The 18,731-nt window shown below is 35.4% G+C and overlaps 1 protein-coding gene across 1 annotated transcript in view; it reads right to left on the bottom strand.

Annotated features, from left to right (window-relative positions):
• The window catches only part of GRXCR1 (glutaredoxin and cysteine rich domain containing 1), a 142,448-nt gene that overhangs the window by 68,333 nt on the left and 55,384 nt on the right, over positions 1-18,731 (bottom strand). The window lies entirely within an intron of this gene.

Raw genomic sequence — 18,731 nt, 5'->3', positions numbered from 1 at the left:
TTGGGATATGTACTGCTTATTTCACTTAGATGCCACTTACAAAGCACTCCTCTTAACTAGAGGTCAGTAGTCTAAGGATAAAGTTTATAGAAGCTCAGAAAGTTCCAATATTGCAAGGAAAATTGTATATATGTACAATTAAAGGGTCTATGGTTTTCATCAGCTTTGCAATGGAGCATATAACCCCCAAATTTAAAGACAACTGCTTACATATATAAGGTAAATATTTTCATGAGATTTAAAACAGTACAGTTTCAAAACCTAATAAAACACAACATTTCACTGACGGTTGATGGTACTAATTATTATTTTGTATATAATATATCCCCATATCAAGATAACAAATTTACGAAAGTTATCTCCCCAAAATCCTCACACCTGTATTAACAAATAGATGCTAGAGATTTGTCAGGTGCACAGAAGGAATTAGTGAGAAAACAAACAGTTTGGAAGAACTTGCTCCATTCAACTACTCAAAAAGAGCTTTTAACACATTAACAGACACTGTTCACCCAATACCCTCGATCCCTTTTTTATGTATTAAGAGAAACCCGTTATTTTCATCTTGTCAATGTATCTGTCTAGAATGCAATAATAGGCACATGGCAAATATGGTAGTATCTACTTGTTTTCTCTCCAGACTTCTTGTTTCATAAGCTCTCCTGGGTATGTGCATGCCTTCTACATCTCCAAAGGTCTCTGGTTGCATGGGCTCTGGCTCTAATCATTCTCGTCACCCTATTGCGGCTCTGCTCTCTCAGAATCTCATCATTCTGAAGGTTTCTCCAAAATGCTTCCTCTTTTAAAGGATCCCAGTAAAGCAATCCAGACTCACCTGGAATAGGTGGTGTCACATCTTCCTCTACTCAAAAGTTCATACCCATAATTGAGTGAGTCACATTTCTGTGGAGATAACCTAATCACGTTTCCAACCTACATTGTTGGATAGGGATTAAGAGAAAAGGCTGCTCCTACAAGATTGATTAGGATTAAAACATGGCTTTTTTAGGGTACATAAATCCTTTCAAACCAGCACAAGGATGAAAGCCATGAACTAAGGAACACTTGCAAAATTATAAACTAGAAGGTGGTCATAGATGACAGATGATTTCATACCCTCCCCAGAACACTATCCTATATATTTCTTCTAAATGAGGGGGGAAAAATGGAGCTCCTAATTTTTAAGGCTTTGGGGTCATTGTTCTGTTGTGTTTTTATTGTTTGTGTGTGTGTGTGTGTCTGTACATGTGAAAAATTGTTTTTCAAAAATGAGTGCAATTTGTAACTTCCTTAAAATTTCACTTTACTTTGTTATATTGCCAAGCAATGCATGAATTGGTGATTCATTTTGATTGACAGTATTTTAAAATAGATTGTTTACATGATATTGGACATTAGGAACAAAGGACTGTTGATTCCTGAGAGACAGGAAATAAATGAGGTGAGCTTTATAGTTGTCCAAACTTAGTGCCATGAGAGCTTCTCCAGGCTGTGTGCAGGGAGGGGAAACCCACTTAATATCTGGTGGGTTCCCTGAACTGAAGAAAAATGGGTCTGGTAGGCCAAGGTGGCTACAGTTCATAGGACAATATACTGGAGAGAAGAGAACTGGACAGAGAACTCTGAAAATGTACAGAGTGCCTGTCTTCTTAATTCATTTGATTAAATTTCCCAAGGCCAGCAGAGAACTACATGAAAGGATAAGAGGGAAAAGTATCTGTGGTTCACAAAGGGTCTGGGATAGGGTTTGAATCTACCAGCCACCAGCAAATGGAAAAACTTCATAATTGCTAATATATTAGGTAAAGTACTCATGAGGGTCTTGCCTGAGGAATAATTAGCTACAGATTAAACATTACTCTGAATTTAGCAAAAAATCTGAAAAACAAAATGGAAAAGGATCAAAGTATTTCCAAATAACATTATTGAATCAGAGAACAAAGTTCAAGAATATTTATAGGTATGCAAAAATATATAAATAAAGTATTTTTTACCCAGCAAGGAAAAATTCACAGTATTTGACATTCAATCAAAAATTATCAGGAAGGAAAACAAGCAAAAAAACATGATCTATAACAAAGAGAAAGTCAATCAATCAAAACAACCCACAACTGAAACAGATAATAAAATTAACAGACAAGATTAAATGTTTTTGTGCCTGTATTACATGTGTTCAAAAATCTAGGAGAAACATTTAAGATGTTAAGTAGAGACATGGAAGAAAAATGAACAAAAAGAAAGAACTTCTAAAAATTAAAATTATGCCTGAGATGAAAAATGCACTGGCTAGGATTAACAAAAAAATTAGACATTGCAAAAGAAAATGTTAGCAAACCACAAGATACAGCAATAGAAGCTATCCAATATGAAATATAGATAGAATAAAAGAATTTTAAGAAAGTAAAATTTAAAAAGAACAGACTATCAGTGAGCTGTGGAACAACTTTAAGGACTTGCCAAAACAAACCTTCCATGCAATTAAATTTCCTGAAGAAGAAGAAAAAGTGAAGACAGAAATATTATGAAAATACTGCCTGAAAACTTTCTGAAAGTAATAAAATCTACAAACACACAAATCCAAGAATGTTGATGGACATTAGGACAAAAACATGAAGAAAATATTATCAAGATATATCATATTCAAGTTTTTCCAATCCCATGATAAAGAGAAAAAATTTTAAAGCAGACAGAGGGAGGAAAGTAAAACATATTACATTCACAGAAAAAAAGATATTGATAGCACATTTCTCATTTGGGATAACTCAACTAGCAAGATTGTAGAGAACCATCATACAGCAGATAGCTTCTATTGCTGTATCTTGTGTATTGAAAGACACACTGTCAATTTAGAATTCTATAACCAGAAAAAAAAAAAACAGTTTAAAAAGGAAGGTGGATGATCCTGGAACCCTGCATTTCACCCCCCACCTGCCCCCCAAAAAAGGAAAATTTCAGATAACTGGTCAACAAAGATGGTGGCATTGATGTTCCATGGTGTCATTTCCCAAAGAATCTTTGTACAGCTAGCATAAACTCACAAAGCCATTTTCTTTAGCACTCTGGAAAACAGTTAAGTGTTGCAGTAACTGAGCAAGTGTCAAATCAAGAATATATAACTTTAAAAATGGTATGGTTTGGTTCCTCCTTCCACATCTCCTCCCTGGCATACTGTGGAGCCAACCTGCATGCCACCGTGGATCTTAATTATGGTGCAGAGGAAGCAGAGTAACCCCTCTGCACATACTGTGGTGCCTGTATGCTGGTGCCAGTCTATCGAGCAGCAGCCAGAAAGACTCAACCGGGAAACTCTTCCTGGGTTTCCCCTCCCAGCAGGCAGAAACTGCTTGTAGACGGATAAAGCAGTGTAAGAATCAAGTAAGTCATAGAGGCCTGGGATAAGGGATGACCTTCTTTAATCCATACAATAAAATGCCCAAGAGATAGAATTAATATCATAAAGCCATGAGCAAGTACAAACTCACAAAAAAGATGTAGACTCAGAAGAGACAAAGAGGACCCTAAACTTCATGTATGCCTTGGCCTGATCTTCTTGATAGGAAGGTTAAATTGTGAAGAAGGACATCAACCAAAACAGAGCCAATTTACAAAGCTGGGAAAAGTGTTTTTGCATTGGTTTGTTTGATTTTGTTCCTGGGATCCAAGGAAATGTCTGGCATATCACTAGCTGGATACATCCTTAAGGAACAGAGCAACTAAAGCCAAGAATTAAAACTCTAGAATATTAAAATGTACAGTATGCATCAAAAGATTACAAGACAACCAAACAGAAAATGATGGCCTATCAGAGCAACAAGATACAAATCCAGAAATCATCAATGAAGAACTCAACACTTCAGACACAGTGGACAAAAACTTTAAAATAATGATCCCTAATGTGCTTAAGGTGATAAAGGAAAACACAGTGAAAGAATTAAAAGATATCGGGGGAGAAAATGAACGAACAACATAAGAATTTCAGTAATGAGAAGGAGAAATTTTAAAGTAACCAAACAGAAATACTGGAGTTGCAGACCAAAATAACTGAAATGAAAAATTCCCTAGTGGGTTTCAATAGCAAATTACAACTGGCAGAAAAATTAGTGAATTCAAAGACAAGAACATTGAAGGCATTCAAGCTCAGCAGCAGAAATAAAAAAGAATGAAAAAAATGAACAGAGTCTAAGAGACTTGTGGAAAACCATCAAGTATACTAATATACACATTATACGAGTCCCAAAAAGACAAGAAATAGAAAAAGGGGCAGGAAAAATATTCCGAAAAGTGGCTGAAAACTTCCCAAATTTAATTAAAGACATGAATATACCCATCTAAAAAGCTTGATGAACTCCTAACAGGATAAACCCAAGTAGACTACACAGACACATTACAATAACTGTCAAATGCCAAAGACAAAGAAACAATCCTGAAAGTTTCAAGAGAGAAGTAACCTGTCATATAAAATGAAGCCTCAATAAGATTAAGTGGCAATTTCTCATCAGAAACCATGCAGGCAAAAAGGCAATGGGTTGACATATGCAAAGTGCAGAAAGAAAAGCTGCCAACAAAGAATTCTGCATATAGCAAAACTGAGAGATTAAGACATTCTCAGATAAACAAATCTGAGGGAGTTTGTTATCACTAGATTAGCTGTACAAGAAATGCTAACAAGAATTCTTTGAGTTGAAAGGAAAGGATACTACACAATAAACTGAAGCCACATGAAGAAACAAAAAATCTCCAGTACAGGTAATGATGTGAAAATATAAATGCAATGTATATATTTTTTATTTGTAACTCTTTTTACTTCTTATAGGATATAAAATGCAAATGCATAAAAAGTAATTATAAGTCAATGATTTGGGACTTAAAATTTATAAATATGTAATTTATCACAAAAACAACATAAAGTGGGGGAGATAGGAGGAATAATGTCACAGCTGTGTATGTTATCAAAGTTAACTCAGGATCAAACCAAACAAAATTGCTTTAGAATTAGCATACTAAATTTAAGCTTTAAGAAAATACTTGAAAAATATGCACAGAAGGAAAAAGAAGAGATTCTAAGCGGTTCATTTAAAAAAAATCAACAACAACAAAAGGCAGAGATGGAAGAATTGAAGGACAAAAATGGTATAAAAAGTAGACGAAATTCAAACAGTAAAATGGCAGGTGTAAGTCCTGCATTTTCAGTGGCTACTTTAAATGTGAATTTTCAGTGGCTACTCTAAATGTGAATTTGTTAAATTCTCCAGTCAAAAAGCAGTAATTGGCTGAATGGATTTAAAATAATGGCCTAATAATATGCTTTACAAAGACTTACCTTAAATTCAAAAACACAAATTGGCAGAAAGTGAATGGATAAAAACTATATATTCAATGCAAATAGTAACTAACAGTGTGAGTGACTGTAATGGACTTTCGTCAAAAACTTAAAAGGGACAAAGAAGGGCACAATATTTTGATAAAATGGTGAACTTGTAAAGAAGGTATAACAATTATAAACATATATGCAGCTTACAACAGAGCCCCAAAATATATAAATTAAACATTGACAGATTTGAAGGTAAAAATAGAATTTTCTATATTAATAGCAGGAGACTTCAACACACCACTTTCAATAATGAATAGAATATCTAGAAAGAAGAACAATAAGGAAACAGAAGATTTGAACAATACTATAGTGCAACTAGTCCTAATAGTCATATATAGAACACTTCACCCAAAAGCAAGATACCCATTATTCTCTAGTGCACATGGATAATTCTTTAGAATTGACCACATGTTGGATCACAAAACAAGTTTCAATACATTTTAAAATACTGAAAACATACAAAGCACGTACTCAAACTGCCATGGAATGGAGCTATAAATCAATAACCGAAAGAGAACTGGAAAAATGCACAGGTTTGCAGTAGTTAGTACATTCTTAAAAAACCATTGGTAATATAAGACATCACAAGGGAAATTAGGAAATATCCTGAAATAAATAAAAATGAAAATAATATGTATCAAAACTTATCAGAAGCAACAAAGACAGTGTTCAGAGGGAGAGTTATAGTTCTAAATGCTTCCATTAAAAAGAAAAAAGATCTTAAATCTGCAACCTAAGTTGACACCTTGAAGAATTAGTTAAAAAAAAAAAAAAGAGGAAATTAAATGAAAAGTGGGAAGGTGGAAGCAAATGAAATAATAGAGCAGAAATAAATTAGAGAATAGAAAAACAGAGACAGCCAATAAAATTAAAACTTTGGTGTTCGTAAAGATCAACAAAATTGACAGCTAGACTGGCAAAAAAAAAAAAAGAAGAAGAAAGACACAAATAACAAGAATCATAAATGAATAAGGGGCTATTACTAACAACCTTACAGAATTAAAAAGGAATATAAGAGGATAGGAAGAACAACTGGTACAACAACATATAAGACAACCTATATGAAATGGACAAATTCCTAGAAATACATAAATTATCTAAACTGATTCAAGAAGAAAGAAGACCTTAACAGAAATCTTACGCTGTAGTCAAAAATCTAACAAACTGAAGTCTAGGACCAGATTGCTTCACTGGTGAATGTTACCAAATAGTTCAAAACAAAGAAAAAAAAAGTGAACACAACCCTGCTCAAACTCTTGTAAAATATTGAAGAGGAAGGGATACTTTCTAACTCATTCTATGAATCCATCATCTCCCTAATACCAAAGCCAGATAAGGATATCACAAAATAATTAAAGACCAATATCCCTATGTGGAAATAGATTCAAAAAACTTATATAAAACACAAGCAAATTGAATCCAGTGGCACATTGAAAGGATTATATACTATGATCAAGTGGGGTTCATCCCAAGGATGAAAGGTGGTTCTACATGAGAAAATCAATATAATATATCACATCGATTAATATACCAAATTAATCAAATAAAGGAAAAAAACAGATAATCACCTCAATTGACACAGAAATGGCATTTAGGAAATCCAGCATCCTTTCTTGATAAAAACACTGTGAAACCTAGGAATAGAGGGAATTTCTTCAGCATGATAGAGGTCATATATGAAAAACCCACAGCTAACATCACAGTTAGTGGTGAGGGACTGAGAAATCCGCCCCCCACCCAAGATCAGGAAAAGAAAATGATGCCCCTTTCACACTGCTATCCAACATTGTATGAGAAGTGATGGTCCAACAATTAGGAAAGAAAAAGAAATAAATGTCATCCAAACTTGAAAGGAAAAAGCAGAGCCATTGCTGTACACATGCAGCATGATACTACATATAGAATATTCTGGAGAATTTACAAGAAAGCTACTATGTCTAATAAATGAATTCAGAAAAGTGGCATGTGACAAGATAAACAAAAATCAGTGGTATGTGTATATACTAGCAATGCACAATCTGAAGAGGAATCAAGAAAATAATTCTATTTAAAATAGCAACTAAAAAAATAAAATATATAGGCATGAATTTAACCAAGGATGTACATGACTTGTACTTAGAAAATTATAAATTATTATTATTGAAAGAAATTAAAGACTTAAATTACATGGGGAAATATTCCAAGTTCATAGATTGGATGTCAATACTACTCAAAGCAATTTAGATTTAATATGTTTTAGTTTTCCAGGCTGCTAAAAGCAATATACCATGAAATGGCTGAATTTTAACAATGGGAATGTATTAGGTTACACACTTACAGTTTCTTTTTAATTTTTTATTAATTTTTAAAAAATTTTTTAAATTTTAAAATTTTTATTTTTTAAATTTTTTTTAAATTCTAAAAATTTAAATTTTTTTTTAAATATGATGAAAGAGACACAAATATTCTTAACATATGATCATTCCGTTCTACATATATAATCAGTATAATCACATAGTTGCATATTCATCATCATGATCACTTCTTAGAACATTTGCATCAATTCAGAAAAAGAAATAAAAAGAAAACAGAAAAAGAAATAAAACAAAAACAGAAAAAAAATTATACATACCATACCCCTTACCCCTCTCCTTCATTGATCGCTAGCATTTCAAACTAAATTTATTTTAACATTTGTTCCCCCTATCATTTATTTTTATTCCATATATTCTACTCGTCCTCTGACAAGGTAGATAAAAGCATCAGACACAAGGTTTACACAATCACACAGTCACATTCTGAAAGCTATATCATTATACAATCATTTTCAAGAAACATGGCTACTGGAACACAGCTTTACATTTTCAGGCAGTTCCCTCCAGCCTCTCCATTACATCTTGAATAACAAGGTGATATCTACTTAACGCATAAGAATAACCTCCAGGATAACCTCTCAACTCTGTTTGGAATCTCTCAGCCATTGACACTTTGTCTCATTTCACTCTTCCCCCTTTTGGTTGAGAAGGTTTTCTCAATCCCTTGATGCTGAGTGTTAGCTCATTCTAGGATTTCTGTCCCACGTTGCCAGGAAGGTCCACAGCCCTGGGAGTCATGTCCCACTTAGACAGGGAGAGGGTAGTGAGATTGCTTGTTGTGTTGGCTGGAGAGAGAGGCCACATCTGAGTAACAAAAGAGGCTTTCTTGGGGGTGACTCTTAGGCCTAAATTTTAAGTAGACTTGACTTATCCTTTGTGGGGTTAAGTTTCATATGAACAAACCCCAAGACTAGAGGCTCAGCCTCTAGTTTTGGTTGTCCACACTGCTTGTGAGAATATCAGGAGTTCAACTTGGGGAAGTTGAATTTTCCCCCATTCTCACCATTCCCCAAGGGGTCTTTGCAAATACCTTTCCACTCACTGATCAAATCACTCTGGGATTCATCAGGGCATCACTCTGGACAAACAACAAAATCTCACATCCTACTCAAGGTTCCATGTACTTATGGTGTTCAACCAAGCTATCTACATAAGTTATATTACGAAATGCACTAGTCAAAATATAAATTTTGTACCAAATAAACATTTTTTACTTTAGTCTCACACATAAGTTGAAATTTTTAAACATTAATTACCATATATTTTCAGCACCCTGCAGTAATGTCATTCCTTTGTTCTTTCTCATACGAAAACATTTTTAAAATTTGTACATTTAGTCATTATCATTATACACTCTAGGCATTCCTAGATTATACCATCTCAATCTTTATCATCTTTCTTTCTGATTTCGTTTAGGCCTCCAGCCCTCCTCCCTCTATCATTCTCACATTCAGTGTCATTCAGTGTTTTAACATAATTTTATTACAGTTAGGTAGTATTGTGCTGTCCATTTCTGAGTTTTTATATTCAGTTCTGTTGCACAATCTGTATCCCTTCAGCTCCAATTACCCAATATCTTACCCTATTTCTATCTCCTGATGGTCTCTATTACCAACGAAATATTCCAAGTTTATTCACTACTGTCAGTTCATATCAGTGTGACCATACAGTATATGTCCTTTTGTTTTTGGCTAATCTCACTCAGCATAATGTCCTCAAGGTCCATCCATGTTGTTACATACTTCATAACTTCATTCTGTCTTACAGTTGCATAATATTGCATCGTGTGTATATACCACAGTTTGTTTAGCCACTCGTCTGTTGATGGACATTTTGGCTGTTTCCATCTCTTTGCAATTGTAAATAATGCTGCTATAAACATTGGTGGGCAAATGTCCATTTGTGTCATTGTCCTCATGTCCTTTGAGTAGATACCTAGCAACGGTATTGCCGAGTCATATGGCAATTCTATATTTAGCTTTTTGAGGAACCGCCAAACTGCCTTCCACAGCGGTTGCACCATTTGACATTCCCACCATGTCAGTGGTGGGAATAGTGTGCCTCTTTCTCCACATCCTCTTCAGCACTTTTCATTTTCTGTTTGATTGATAATGGCCATTCTGGTGGGTGTGAGATGATATCTCATTGTGATTTTTGATTTGCATTTCCCTAATAGTCAGGGAAGTTGAGCATCTTTTCATGTGCCCTTTGGCCATTTGTATTTCATCATCTGAGAACTGTCTGTTCAGGTCTTTTGCCCATTTTGTCATTGGCCTGTCTGTCTTTTTTGTTGTTGAGTTGAACAATCTCTTTATACATTCTGGATACTAGACCTTTATCTGATATGTTGTTTCCAAATATTGTCTCCCATTGTGTAGGCTGTCTTTTTACTTTCTTGATGAAGTTCTTTGATGCACAAAAGTGTTTAATTTTGAAGAGTTCCTATTTATTTATTTATTTATTCAATGCTCTTGCTTTAGGTGTAAGGTCTATAAAACTGTCTCCAAGTATAAGATTTATAAGATATTTCCCTAAATTTTCTTCTAGCAGTTTTATGGTCTTAGATCTAAGTTTAGGTCTTTGATCTATTTTGTGTTAACTTTTGTATAGGGTGTGAGATACAGGTCCTCTTTCATTCTTTTGCACATGGATATCCAGTTTCTCTAGGCACCATTTTTGAAGAGACTGTTCTGTCCCAGGTTAGTTGGCTTGACTGCCTTATCAAAGATCAATTGTCCATAGATGAGAGGGTCTATATCTGAACACTCTATTTGATTCCATTAGTCAATATATCTATCCTTATGCCAGTACCATGCTGTTTTGACCACTGTAGCTTCATAATATGCCTTAAAGTCAGGTAGCATGAGACATCTGACTTCATTTTTTTTCCTCAGGATACTTTTAGCTATTTGGGGCACCCTGCCCTTCCAGATAAATTTGGTTATTGGTTTTTCTATTTTTGAAAAGTAAATTCTTGGGATTTTAATTGGTATTGCATTGAATCTATAAATCAATTTAGGTAAAATTGACATCTTAACTATATTTAGTCTTCCAATCCATGAACATGGTATGCCCTTCCATCTATTTAGGTCTTCTGTGATTTCTTTTAACAGTTTCTTGTAGTTTTCTTTGTATGGGTCTTTTATCTCTTTAGTTAAATTTATTCCTAAATTCTTTTGGTTGCAATTGTAAATGAAATTCATTTCTTGATGTCCACCTCAGATTATTCATTACTACTGTATAGAAACATTACAGATTTTTGAGCGTTGATCTTGTAACCTTCCACTTTACTGTACTCATTCATTAGCTCTAGTAGTTTTGCTGTGGATTTTGGGGGGTTTTCGACATATAGTATCATATCATCTGCAAACAATGAGAGTTTTACTTCTTCCTTTCCAATTTTGATGCCCTCTATATCTTTTTCTTGCCTAACTGCTCTGGCTAGAACTTCTAACACGATGTTGAATAAAAGTGGTGATTGTGGACATCCTTGTCTTGTTCCTGATCTTAGGGGGAAAGTTTTCAGTTTTTCCCCATTGAGGATGATATTAGCTGTGGGTTTTTCATATATTCCCTTTATCATTTTAAGGAAGTTCCCTTCTATTTCTAGCCTTTGAAGTGTTTTCAACAGGAAAGGATGTTGAATTTTGTCAAATGCCTTTTCTGCATCAATCGAGATGATCATGTGGTTTTTCTGCTTTGATTTGTTATATGGTGTATTATATGAATTGATTTTCTTATGTTGAACCATCCTTGCATACCTGGGATGAATCCCACTTGGTCACAATGTATAATTCTTTTAATGTGCTGCTTGATTCAATTTGCTAGAATTTTGTTGAGGATTTTTGCATCTATATTCATTAGAGAGTTTGGTCTGTAGTTTTCTTTTTTTGTAATATTTTTGTCCGGCTTTGGTATGAGGGTGATGTTGGCTTCATAGAATGAGTTAGGTAGCTTTCCCTCCTCTTCAATTTTCTGAAGAGTTTGAGCAGGATTGGTACTAATTCTTTCTAGAATGTTTGGTAGAATTCACATGTGAAGCCATCTGGTCCTGGACTTTTCTTTTTGGGGAGCTTCTTAATGACTGATTAAATTTCTTTACTTGTGATTGGTTTGTTGAGGTCATCTATTTCTTCTCGAGTCAAAGTTGGTTGTTCATGCCTTTCTAGGAAGTTGTCCATTTCATCTACATTGCTATATTTTTTAGCGTATAGTTGTTCATAGTATCCTGTCATTACTTCCTTTATTTCTGTGGGGTTAGTGGTTATGTCTCTTCTTCCATTTCTGATCTTATTTATTTGCATCCTCTCTCTTCTTCTTTTTGTCAATCTTGCTCTGGGCCCATCAATCTTATTGATTTTCTCATAAAACCAGCTTCTGGTTTTATTGATTTTCTCAATTGCTTTCATGTTCTAAATTTCATTTATTTCTGCTCTATTCTTTATTATTTCTTTCCTTTTGCTTGTTTTGGGGTTAGTTTGCTGTTCTTTCTCTACATCTTCCAAGTGGACAGTTAATTCCTGAATTTTTGCCCTTTCTTCTTTTTTGATATAGGCGTTTAGGGCAATAAATTTCCCTCTTAGCATTGCCTTTGCTGCGTCCCATAAGTTTTGATATGTTGTGTTTGCATTTTCATTTGCCTCGAGATATTTACTGATCTCTCTTGTAATTTCTTCCTTGACCCACTGGTTGTTTAAGAGTGTGTTGTTGAGCCTCCAAGCTTACAATTTTGACATTCATGAAAATGTTCAAATCAAGGCATAATCAAGATGATGCTTTCTTCCCCAAAATTCTGCGATCCTGGACTCGTCTGTCACATGGTGGCATCTGCTGGTCTCTTCCTTCTCTTCTGGGTTTTGTTGCTTTCAGTTTCTTGCTTCTGTGACTTATCTCTCTCTTTCTCTATATCCATCCCATTTATAAAGGACTCCAGGAAGATTAGGCCCCACCCTGGCATTGCTTTAACCGAAGTAACCTCATGAAAACTTACTTTAATAGGAATAGGTTACTCACAGGAATGAATTAGCTTTAAGAACATGACTTTCTGGGGGTACAGTTCCAAATCACCATTCCACCCTCTGAACCCCAGAAAAGACATGATCTTTCCATATGCAAAACATATTCATTCCATCACAGTGTCCCAAAAGTCTTAAACCATTTCAGTAGCAATACTAAGTACAAAGTTTCATCAAAATCAGTTAATGTGTGTTGTGTTCTGAGGCACAATTCACTTCTTATTGTGGATCTGTGAAACTTAAAGAACAAGTTATGTGATTCCAATATATGGTGGAGGGAAAGCCATAAAATAAACATTCCTCTTCCTATAGGGAGGAATTGGAAGAAAAACAAGTAACCTGACTCAAACAATTCTGAAACCCTGTAGGGCATACATCATTAGATTTCAAGGTCTGAGAGTCATCTGTGGAACCATGTTTTGCCCATTGGGCCTGATGGAGTGGCAGCCCCCTACAGCACCCATTCCAAGTGCTTGTGCAGAGACCTTGCTCTTCCTGAACACTGGGTTGAAAGCTCCAACATTTTCAAGCATTGTGCTTACAGCCAGACTTTTGGCTCAACCCACAGCAAACATTAGGGTGGCAGCCAGCCTCTCTGCAATCACCCAGGCATCTGAGAAAATGGAGGTGGTAAATCTTTTCTAGGTCTATACCCCAAAATAATTGAAAGCAGGATCTAAAAAGATATTTGTATGCTAATGTTGATAGCAACATTATTTACAAGAGCCAAAAGGTGGTAGCAACCTAAATATTGAACAGATAAATACATAAAATGTGGTATATACATACAATGGAATAGTATTCATCTGTAAAAAGAACTAAAATTCTGATACATGCTACAACATGGGTGAACCTTGAAGATATCATGTCAGGTGAAATATAGCAGACACAAAAAGACAGATATGTTATTCCACCTATATGAAATGAATCTAATATACAAATTCATAGAGACCTAACGTAGAGTACAGTTTACTAGGGGCAGTGTTGAGGGGGTATGGGGAATTGATGTACAATATGTACAGGATTTCTGTTTGGGGTGATGGAAAACTTCTGGAATTGGATGATATTGTGGCGAGTGCACCACAACATTGCAAACGTGATTAATCTCACTGAGCTATACATTCAGGAATGACTGAAATGGGAAATTTTATTTGTGTGTGTATATATATATATCCACAATATAAAAAAGTGGGAGATACTAAAAATACCATGACAACTAAATGCAATACATGATCCTCGACTGGATCTAAAATGGAGGAGAAAATATTCAACAGGACATTTTTGGGACAATTTTAAAAATTGGAATATAGACTGCATGCTTTATATCAATGTTAAATTTCTTGAACTTGATAACCATACTTAATGAGGTTATATAAATGAATATCCTTGTATTTAGGAAATATACATGGAAATGGAAAGTGTTCAAAGAGCATGATATAGGCAACACACTAATAAATGTTTAGAAAATAGATATAGAGGATGAGAAATAGATAGATGATAGGTAGATAGATAGAGACAGAATTATATAACAAATGTGGCAAAATGTAAAATGTTTGTAAATCTGGGTATTGGAAAGGGAATATATTGGAGTTTTATATATTGGTTTTATACATAGGAAGTCCTTCAGATAAAAGGAAAATAATGTCAGATGTATATGAGGATATACAACAAAGTATAAATAGCACCAGAAATGCAATGTAAAGATGATGGAATACTTCCAAACTCATTCTATGAAATCAGCATCACCCTGCTAACAAACCCAAACAAAAACCTGAAAAGAATAGAAAATGATATTCACATAAAGTAGAGTAATGGCTGTCAGGGAACTGGGGATAGAGGAAGGGACTGACTGCCAAATGTCATAAGAAGTCTTTTGAAGGTTTCTGGAAAAGTTCTATATTTTTAACGTGTTGGTTGATTCACGATGATCACATCTGTCAATACTCATCAAATTATACACTTTAAATTGGTTCACTTTATTTTATATAAATTATACCTCATAAAGCTGCTTTAAACAAACAAAATGAAAATAGCATACCTGGCAGATATTTTGGTTTAGCTCACTCAGTAACCAATTCGATCTCCTGCTAGCATGTTGTTCTAGTTTGCAAGCTGCCAGAATATAGTATGCCAGAAATGGATGGCTTTTAAAAAGGGGAATTTATTAAGCTGCTAGTTTGCAGTTCTAAGGCCGTGAAAATATCCAAATTAAAGCAAGGCTATGAAAATATCCACATTAAGGCATCAGGGAACGATACCTTGGTTCAAGATGACGAATTATGTTCAGTGTTTCTGCTCTATCTAGCACATGGCAATGTCTGCTAGCTTTCTCTCCTCATTTCATAAGGCTTTTTCAGTGGCTTCCCTGGGGCTTTGTCCATTCTGCTTGTTTCTGTCAGTTCTGGTGGCTCTCAAGCTTTTTCCAAAATGGTTCCCTCTTAAAGGGCTCCAGTAAGCAACCCCACCTTGAATGGGTGGAGACACACCTCCATGGAAACCATCTAATCAAAAGTTACCACCTACAGTTGGGTGGGTCACACTTCCATGGAAACAATCAAAAAGCTCGCACCCAGCAATATTAAATGAGGATTAAAGAAGTTAGCTTTTCCGGGGTACACAACAGATTCAAACTGGCACACGTCTTCCTTAATGCAGACAATAGAGAACTAAAACCATATTTCTCAGATTCTCTCGCAATAAAGTTTTTACATGTGACATTTTTAGTAACTACAAATCAGATACGCTCACTTGATACTTTCTTTAGGAATATAATAATGTAGAGAGAAGAGCAGGAACCCGTAGTCCACCATGCTGATGGGGACAAGGACAAAGGTAGTAGGTTTCTAGATCTGTCTGCTTTCTCATCATTTCAAAGGCTCCCTTAGTGGTCCATTCCTCCAGGGACTTTTATGAGTAGCTTCTAGAATTATGTCTATAGTTTGTATTTCTAGTCTGTAAACTAGTTATACTCAATAATTATCTTTTTGCCTATATGTGAATAACACAGTACTTTAAATAGATATAGAGATCTTGAGCAGCCATACCTCAATATCATCTAGTTTAAGAAATCGATCCAGACCAATTGCCCCTTTGCTACCAGAGCACCCACTCAGGTTCATTACACGTGTTTTATAGCCAAGTTCCTATGTGGGTTTATGGATGTCAACTGTAGCATTGTATGACTTGCATGGTTGAGACAAGAATCAAGACACTATTTCTAACCTATTTCCTATTGGAAATTCTAAGATGGTTTATGTCTAAAGTTTTCAAACATAATATTTTTATATAAAGAAAACTGCTGAAGCCAAAACAACAGGATAATTGCCCTGAGCACAGTCTAAGCTGAATTAGCTATTTTTTTTTTCATTAGTAGAGCATCCCAGGACTGTATAGATTTGTCTTCTAATATAATTTTTTTTGACTGTTTCATTGCTTTTCTCTTCAGTTTTTTAGTTTAGTTGGGGAAGGGAGTCATCAGAAAAAAGGAGTTCAGCATCCTTGTCAATTCCTGCCTCCTTACACATTGAAATTAATTATCTTCACTTCATTGAGATAACAGAAATCTGTGATACCACACTTCCTGAGTTTGGTAGCAATGGTGACAGTTAAATAGGGGAGCTTCAAAATATTCTCATGCTCTCCCCACCCTACCTCATTGTCTCTCTGTGTCTTTGTCTATCTGACTGCTCAGTCTGCCTCCACATGCCTCTATTTCTGTCTGTCTGTCCACCTCATTCTCTGGCCCTCTTTGTTTCTCTACTTCTCTCTCTGCTCCTTATAGGAACTTGCATTGTGCAGATGGACAAATCTTTATTCTTCTTACCCATCTAAATTTAAACTTAATCAAATGGTTTCATTTTACTGTTTAAAATGCCACAGATTACCAGCACCAGCTTCTTTTCCTCCTTTTAAACAATTATGTTTCACAATGTGCCAAAACCCAGCAGAGGGCATCCTTCCATTTCAGATGCATGAATACCACAGGAAAAAGGCTCTACAATTCAAGAAATGTACTCCATTTACAGCTTTGCACTGGAATTTAAATAAAAGGACTATTGTAGTAGGAGGCAAATTGTTACATTAGTCATTCTAAGGTGCCTACCTCCATTTTCAAATATAGATTTGGAAGTAATTTTAATAGGAAAAGAAGAGGGGGAGGGGGTAGAAAATCCCCAGCTCTGGCCTCTCTCCAGGTTTGCAGCATTAGCTTCAACTCATGGAAACTCAGAGGAAGTACCTGGACATTCTGCCTCCCTTAGGCTGGCATATGTGGAATTAAAGTGATCCCAGAGACACAGCAGTTGAGTTGAGACAGAACCTGGTTTCTACCTTCTTTGTCTATTACATTCTTCTTCTGTCCCTCAAATTGAAAGACAAATAGCAGGAAATACGTTATAGCCTGTTAGATGGTATCAAAATAAGGAAGAAAATAATCAGGATGGCTCCTAAATGAGAACTGGAATTGTCAAGAGCAGCGTGCAGGGTGGAGTGACCTTCTTATACCTGTGTATAAGGAAGGGCCTACTGAGTTTAACTGTGCACTTTCACTGAAATTAAAATTCCACCGTGAGAAATATCTTGCATCATCAGAAGAATTCTCCCAGGTTTAAATGTCTATAACCCTTACTAGTTATTTTTTCCTAGTGTGGATGAGTTTATCAGATCCCTTCCTTACAGAAGAATGTCTTAGAGAGAAAAGGAGATCATGAGGAGGTACTACAGCATACTTCATAAATCTTTTCAACATGTTTATTGAGCACCTACTTTGTGCCAAGTCCTGTTCTAGGTGCTTAGAATGTATCAGTGAACAAAGATCCCTGTCCTCGAGGTGACTTACCAAAGAACAAATCATACAGAACTAATCTGAATCCCGGCTTGATCATGTGGCCAGCCATGTGATATTGAGCAAGACGATTAATGATCTCATTTGCAAACCAAGGACAATAATTGTTAATCTTTATTGAAAACGTATTTTGTTCCAAGTCTTGAAACTAAAACACTTATATGTATTATGTCATAAAATGCTCACAATCAGCCTATGAGGTAGGTTCTCTCTGATTCCCATTTTGCAAATGAGAAAACCAAGGTACAGAGTGATTTATTAATGGTGAGAATCACATGGCTAGTATCAGAGGAATTTGAAGCAAGGCTGTCTTGACTCCAGCACTTGCCTTTTAACCATTATGTCATACAAGAGAGCTGATCTGTTTGGCTACCCTGGGGAGTAGATGGGATGGCAGGAGTAAAATTGAGAATGCATTTTATTATTATTATCGTGATTACCACTATTGTTGATTCTCCGTTATTGCTACCATCACTGTTGCGGTTTTCTAGGACCTGGGAGGATATATTGAAATATACTTCAAAATAGCTTGATACCTCAAATCAAAATGCCTCTACTTCAGAACTCAGTCTGTGCCCAGCTCTGGTTAAAAGTAAGATTGTACAATGTCGTAACTATTGAATCATAGTTTCTCTATATACTTATCTAGCAGGCTGTAGACAAGATATCAGAACACTAATTCCCTATGACAATATATGAGCATCTCCCACTCCAACTCTCTCTAACCTCTCAAAAGGGAAAGGGAAAGGCCAAATGTGAAATAAAACCCAGATCTGAGAATTTGACTGCTATTTAACAGTCCTTCTTTGTTCTCTGATCATGTAGTCAACCCCACCCCCTCAGCTGCTAGGGTCCCATTATTATATCAACAGTATTATTCAAAGAGAAATGGAGCAGGTATGTTTTGTTACTGCTCAGGGAGTTTGTTACTGCTTACTGGAAGCCTAAATTTTATCACACTGCAGCATTACCAAGAGTGAAAATAATTTTAAGCAAAAGCAGATAAAAATTCTGGCTCCAGACCCCCATTTTTTACTGATTTCATTTCAGTACTGTCATCTTAGGTTCATTAGGTAGGAAACAGAGTGTTAGATACTGGGGTATAACAGAATTTACAAATGTATATCTTATAAATATTACATTTTTCT

The sequence above is a fragment of the Tamandua tetradactyla genome, chromosome 19 (genome assembly GCF_023851605.1).
Source record: "Tamandua tetradactyla isolate mTamTet1 chromosome 19, mTamTet1.pri, whole genome shotgun sequence".
In the NCBI taxonomy this organism is placed as follows: domain Eukaryota; kingdom Metazoa; phylum Chordata; class Mammalia; order Pilosa; family Myrmecophagidae; genus Tamandua; species Tamandua tetradactyla.
Note: the sequence above shows the minus strand (reverse complement) of the source record. Positions and strands in the feature narration are given on the sequence as shown.